This window comes from Pinus tabuliformis, chromosome 7 (genome assembly GCF_031772625.1).
Source record: "Pinus tabuliformis cultivar Carrire ecotype Pingquan chromosome 7, CPIR1, whole genome shotgun sequence".
NCBI classification, from domain to species: Eukaryota; Viridiplantae; Streptophyta; class Pinopsida; order Pinales; family Pinaceae; genus Pinus; species Pinus tabuliformis.
Window position 1 is genome coordinate 1878904082 of NC_142293.1, and position 7158 is coordinate 1878911239.

The 7158-nt window shown below is 42.2% G+C and overlaps 1 protein-coding gene across 1 annotated transcript in view; it reads left to right on the forward strand.

The window, feature by feature from the left end:
- LOC149255985 (myosin-15-like) overlaps window positions 1-7158 on the forward strand; it is a 373652-nt gene that overhangs the window by 270786 nt on the left and 95708 nt on the right. The window lies entirely within an intron of this gene.

A 7158-nucleotide genomic window follows, 5' to 3' on the forward strand; every position in this document is an offset into this window, starting at 1 on the left:
CTTTGTCGCTCCATCCGCATCCGTCTCTACCCACATCATCTAGTCCTGCTGCTACTCGTCGGGGCTCCCGTAGCAAGGTCTAATCCAAGAGGCTGGGTACCTCGAGGATCCTGCCCCTGATCGCCTGTAGTTCGCTTGACTACAATTCGATGTCTCCCCACTTCTTCTCAAGTGGTGCCTGTGCACTCATGGCACAGTCATCGTTTGTCAAAACTTCCTTCTCTGCCCGTGCTGGCACTACCTTAGTCTCGGAAGACTCTCCCTTACTCTTCTTCCTTGGACACTGAGTCGCATAATGACCCAGCTCTCCACAGTGAAAGCACTTGATCTTGGAGAGATCTTTCTTCTTCTGCTTCTCCTGCTTTCCCTCAGATGCAAGGGCCACATCTTCCTCTTCCTAATTGACTTTGATCCCCTTGCTGCTGCTGCTCGTCTTCGACTGCCGTTTGATCTCTTCCTGGTGAAGAGCTGCCGACATCTCGTCCCAAGGTGGGAGAGTTGCTCTGCCTAGGATACTCTGGAAAAATACCTCCCAGTCTTCTGCGACAACATTCAGGGCTGTCCTCACCATCAGCTCCTGGTCCGGTGTTGCCTCTATAGCAGTCAATTGATCTCGGATCTCATTTAGTCCTCCGAGGAAGGTGTCAATCGATTCTCCCTTCTTCATTTGATATGACCTCAACTGATTCTCAAGCAGCATTCTTCTCTACACAGAAGTATGCTAGTACAACTTCTTGAGAGCCTTCCACATCTCAAATGTCGTTTCCTTCTCGGCTATGTGTGGTACTACATGATCCTTGACCCCGTTAAGGATGATGCTCTTGGCCCTCACCATTTTCTCCTCATACTTGTCATTATCGTTGGGGTTGACTGGGATAGCTATTACCTTCAAGGTCATGTTCTTGACACAATTCCTGTAAAGTACGGATAAGATTCTGGCCTTCTAGATTGCGAAGTTCGATGCTCTGTCTAGTCTATCCTGGTCTCTTACTCCGTGTAGTGCCATGATGCTCCTCTACTTCCCTCCTGGAAGTTCTCTATTCAACTCCTCTGAGTCTCTACTTCCTGTTTGGAAGTTCTCTTCTGGACTTCCTCTGAGTCCTAATTTCCCTCTTGGAAATCCTTCTGCCCCTGTCGAGATGCCCCCTACTCTGTTCGTCTTTTGCAACAACACCACTGATCCAGGTTCCTCAGCTAAAAACCCTTGGTAGCAACTCCTTTGGCTTTGCTCTATCATGTACTGTTTTGAGTATAGTACCTCACCAACTCCACTTTGCAATATTCCCGCAACCTTCTAAATCCCAACATCCTAAAGGTGAGAGCTCCTAGGCTCTGCGCAATCCCGACACCAGCAACTCGACCTCCTTAGCCAACTGTGTCAACCCTCCTAGCTACTGCATGGCTCTGCGTGAGGCTTCTTTTGCCTTCCTTAGCCTTTGCGCTGCCTCTTCCCGACTCACACTTGATGACGCAAGCACTGTGTCACCCTTCCTTGTTGCTGCTCTGCTTTGATAGTTGTTTTTGCTGCTATTGCTCCGCTCAATAGATGTCCTTTAGTCCTCTTGTGATCTGCAATCACGCTCTGATACCATGTTGAAGTTTCTAAGTTTACTTAGTTAGAAACCTTCCATGCACTTCATCTGATTTATTCCTACCTACTTGTTATTTTCCTTAACAAGCTATTTATAATCTTAATATTGAAAATAAACATTAGTGCATGCTCAACATATCACAGATCAACAACTAAAAGAAATAGAAACAAACACACCATATGACACCATTATTTTTGGACTAATGCCCCCGGAAAAACCCAATGTGGGAAAACCGGTGCAACTATCTGAGGGTTTTCTTATTAAGCAATATCAGAGTACAATCTGGGTGTTGACATTGGTCTATTCAATAGAGAATTTCCTTGGCAGTAATACCTCTTAGTTTCTGACAAATCTCCTAGCTGAAACACCAAATAATCCTTCCGGTAGTTTCGCAGCACCAATCTGCCCCAGAAACCCCGACGTTAGCCTCTCTCTAGATTGTGTCAACCCCTCTCTGCTTAGCCCTAGCCCTGGGTCACCCCAAATGGTTCTACGTTAGCCTTAGGAGGCCCTGCGTCAACAATGCTAACCTCTTTGAGGCTTTGCGCAGCTCTCGGTTGCCTCTGCGTGGCCCCGTGTGAGCGTTGGGTAGGTTTCTGTCACTCTCCCCGGCTACCGCGCTGCTCTCTCGGCACTATCTCTGCCTCTTTGTCTCTCTGTACTTAATGCCCCTTAGCTGCAACTCTCGCTCACTAATTCTATCTTTTTTAGCAAAACTCGCTCTAGAGAATAGAATGACTGATCACTCTAGTGTCTTCTCCAAGTGACCTTCAAGCCTCCTCTTATACTTTTTCTGTTGACATATTAATGGACAAGATTAAGTCCCTAATCAACTAGTAAGATTAGATCTGGCTTGATCCATGTGTTTTGGACCATTCTAACACAGTGTCATATTAATACACATTTATATATTATTTTCCCTAAGTTTAGAGTTAGGGACTCCATAAAAAATATTAATTATTTTAATATCTTCTGAACTGTTTAGAATCTACCCAAACCCTTTCTGGGTATTGAAGATCTCATTGCCCCAACCTCTCCACCAAATTTTGTGGCTAGAGCACATTTGATATAACCCCAAATCAACATCCAATAGTCATGCTTTGACTCCATTTGAAACTGACTAAGGACATTTACTACAAAACAAATGTCATGTCTAGTAATTACAAGATACATTAAGGAGCCAGTCAACTGTCTATAGCAACTTAGCAAGTAGGATCCACTGGACTAGAATCTGAACTCCTCAACTTATTTAGATTAGTGATTATACGAGTTGTCATTGGCTTGCTATCCATCATGCCAAATTGTTTTAGAATCTCGATCACATACTTTCATTGACCAAGATATATTTCACTTGGTTTCTGCCAAACTTCTAGTTACAAAGAGTAATGCATAATCCCAAGATCCTTCATGTCAAATTCGACTATTAATTGCTTGCATTCTTGAATTTGATGTTCCACACTTGTAACAAGTAGATCATCCACATATAAAAGTATGATGACTGGTTAATCATTGACCACTTTGATGTAGAGGTTGGGATCTGCAAAACTAACCCAAGTCTCACTAGTTATGCATCCATCCTAGCATACCATACTCTAGGTGCTTTCTTTAAGCCATATAGAGCTTTCTTCAATCTGTATGCCTCCAGTAGCCAGATAGAGACATTCACTCCCGTGGCTAGGTATGGCTCTATCAAGGTTGTGATCTCACTAGCAACATAAATGGGATGGCATATCCATCATATGGATGTTAAGAAAGTGTTCCTTGATGGCGAGTTGTAGGAGGAAGTGTACATCAAACAACCAAGGGGCTTTGTGGTACACAGTAGCGAGACTCACGTGTGCAAATTTAAGAGAGATTTGTACAGGCTTAAGTGGTCTCCTAGGGCATGGTATGAGTGCATTAACGGATACTTACAAGGGATGGGCTTCGTGAAGAGTGAGGCAGATGCAAACCTTTACTACTTGATGTGTGGGGGTGAGGTATTCATTCTTATCCTTTATGTGTGTGAGTTGTTCTTATTAGATTCATTGGGGCTCATGGAGGAATGCAAGAGGGACCTAGTAGTAGTGTTTGAAATGAAAGTTTTGGGGCTTATGCATTAATTTCTAGGCATGGAGGTGTAACAAACAGATGGGGAGGATTTCCTTGGGCAAGGGAAATACTACATTGAGATCTTGAGGAGATTCAGGATGGAGGATTGCAGAGCCATGTCTACACCCATGATCGCTAAGTGGAAGAAGGTAGATACATCTAGGGAGAAGGATGTGGAGCCCCATGCTCTATAGATAGTTGATCGACTCTCTTATATATTTGGTCAACACCAAGATAGATATATCATTTGCAATAAACTCTCGTAGTCAATTCATGATTGAACTGAAGAGAGTGCATTGGACCGTAGGGAAGCATGTGCTGCGTTATTTGTGAGGTACAATCACGTATGGGATCATATATACTCGAGGTGTTGGTATCAGTTTGGTGGGCTATACTGATGCACAATGTGAAGGAAGTACAGTGGACATGAATAATACTTCAGGGTATTGCGTCAACATGGGATTGAGAGATCTCTCTTGGTACAGCAGGAAGCAAAAGATTGTGGCACTGAGCTTTGCAGTAGCAAAGTACATAGGAACAAGCATGGTGAGGCCATTTGGCTTCAGAAGTTGTTGGTAGCCTTGTTTGGTCAAAGGGTAGAGATGAAAGTGATACATTGCAACAATCAACGTTGCATCAAGGCTATCTGAGAATCTGATGTTTCATGACCAGTTTAAGCATATAGACCAATGTTGCATGAAGCAGGGACGAAACAAGGACGTTTTTTGGAAGTGGGGACGCGAAAGCGTCATTTTCCAAAAATATTGGAAGCGAAGCGTCCGCTATATATATAATTTTTTTTTATAATTTTTTTGCATTTATATTCAAAGCAAACATCCCAAATACCAAATAGGTCACTTGGTCACTGCCAAGCCAAAAAAGTTCAAATTCACAATCCTACAAATCTAATGATTAATCTATGACAAAAGTAGTAAATTGTGAATATATCTACTAATCTCTCCTCCTTCCACCATGAAGAGAACGTGGCGGCGGGCCTCCACGTGGTTGCAATAAAGAAGATGGTGCTTGTGGAAGTTGTGGCACTGAAACTGATGAAGACGAACTCCCTGCTGTTGGTGTTGAACCATGGAACCTAGGAACCAAGGGACCAGATGGGGGTGGCATCTCAACACGATCATCATCATCTTGGAATCACTAAAAAGATCATTCAAAAAAAAAACCATGGAGGAAGCTCATGATCCGTACGCTTCGTACGCCTGAAGCGCGTTTTGGAAAAACCTAAATGTGTTTCAGTCACACGCTTTCGAAATTTCCAGGAAGCGTGTTTATCAGCTCGAAATGCATTTCAGTTTTTCCGAAACGCACTTCGGATGACGCTTCCCCCACGCATTTGTACGGATCGCAGATCGGGGTTTTGATCTTGCGGGGGTGATGTTTCCTGCAACACTGATATAGACACCATGTTTCTTTTCATCATGGATTGTGTATAGCGTGGGACAATTCAACTATTGTATATACCTACAGATCAACAGGTAGTAGACATTCTAATGAAGGCCTTAAGGAGGGTGAGATTCATCTTCTTTAGAGATAAGTTGGGTGTTGTGCAGAACACCTTCCACGCTAAGAGGGAGTGTTAGTTTATGTAGCTCGGACAAGTGTTCTGGTCTCAGGAGGTGTCAATGGGGCTAGGAACACAATAGGATTACTTATCTCCAAGCACAATTTTTTTGATAGAGGTAAAAGGTCTTAATTAGATTTAATTAATCAAATTTAATTATTTTTCTAACTTAGGAAAATGGGTTAGTTAATCTTTATTGTTGATTTGGGGTAGCATCAAATGTGGTCTAGCCATGAAAATTGGTGGAGAGGCTAAATCACATGAGATCTCCAAAACCCAGAAATCGTTTTGGAAAAATCCATCCGGGTGAAGAGTTATTAAAATAATTAATATTTTTAATGAGTTCCTAAGTCTAAACTTAGAGAAATAAAAATATTAATGGGTATTAATAAAGATAAGGATGAGAAGCTTCCAAAAGATAAGGATCAAGTCTATTTTAATCTTAGCCGTTGATTAGGGACTTAATTTCGGCTGTTGATTCATCAACAAGAAAAGTATAAAAGTGGACTTGAGGGTCATTTGGAGATATACTGAGGGAGATCAGTCAATTTGATTTCTAAAGCAAGGTTAGCTGAGAAATTCGAACTAGAGGTCTGGAGCATAGCAAGAGGTTGCGGGGACGGAACAGAGAGTCAAGAACAACACCAAAAGATTAGCACAAAGGTTAGAGAGGAAGACACAGAGCCTCTTAGGCAGACGCAGAGGCAACAGATCTACGCAGTCACTAGAGGGCCTGCGTGGGTGACGCAGAGAGGCTTGGTGGTGAAGTAGAGAACAGGAGCTGACGCAAAGGGTTTGGGAGCTGCGTAGAGGCTAACAAGCCTGACGCTGAGACTGGTAGAAGTGCTGGAGAATTTTTCTTTGTTGGGTAAGCCAGTTTGGCACCCAATTGTACTAAAGGATTGATGAATAATAAAATCCTCTTCTGCTGCACCGGTTTTCCTGCATTGGGTTTTTTCGGGGACAATTGTCCAAAATATTTGTTTTTATGTGTTTGATTCTTGTGCATGTGTTTGTTTCTGGATTATGGTGTGATATCTGCAGTAGGGTTTATTTTAATGTTTACTGAAGGGCTTTTTTAAATAACTTATTGGGAGATAAGTAGGTAAAATAAATTAGTTGTTGCAGTGATAGAATTTTCGCATAGCATCAGAGGAAGTAATCAGAGACAGCAAGGGAAAATCAATTATGGGTCGAGGCCATGATGCAGAGGCATCTACGTTAGAAGACTCGAACAAATTTTCAGAAAATTTCACAAGAAACAGTAATTTCGATTTCTCTATGTTGGTTTCCAGGTCGGAAGAAGAAGTGGCTTGTGTGACTAGCTCTGCATCATCAGACGTATGGTATATAGACAATGGAGCCTCTTGGCATATGATGGGAATCCGTGAATGTTTTCTCAGATTATCAAGAGGAAAGGATGAATTTTTTGATCACCATGGGGAATAAGGAAAAGTGTACTCTAGTAGGGAAGGGTACCATAGTTTTTCAAACAGAAACGGGAGAGCAGTTTTGTTCTACCAGTGTGCTGCATGTACCAGGATTGGGGATGAACTTACTTTCCACATCGCAACTTCAAGGCAAATGCTATGACGTTTTCTTCTTCAAGGAGAAAGTATACATCAAACACCTGAGCTGGAAAAAAAAGTGCAGATCAGGATCAAAAGTAACTGGTTGTAGAGACCACAACTAGAACCACCAATGGCACTGATATGCGGTCATGGAGACAAGGATTTGAACGAACTATGGCACAAAAGAATGAGACATTTGCACCATGGGGCTCTGAGAATTCTTAGGAAAACTGTAACAAGAGTCCTAGATCTTAGTACAGAACGAGATGATATATGTAGAGTGTTATGAATATAAATCATAACAAGTAATTAAATAAAATAAATA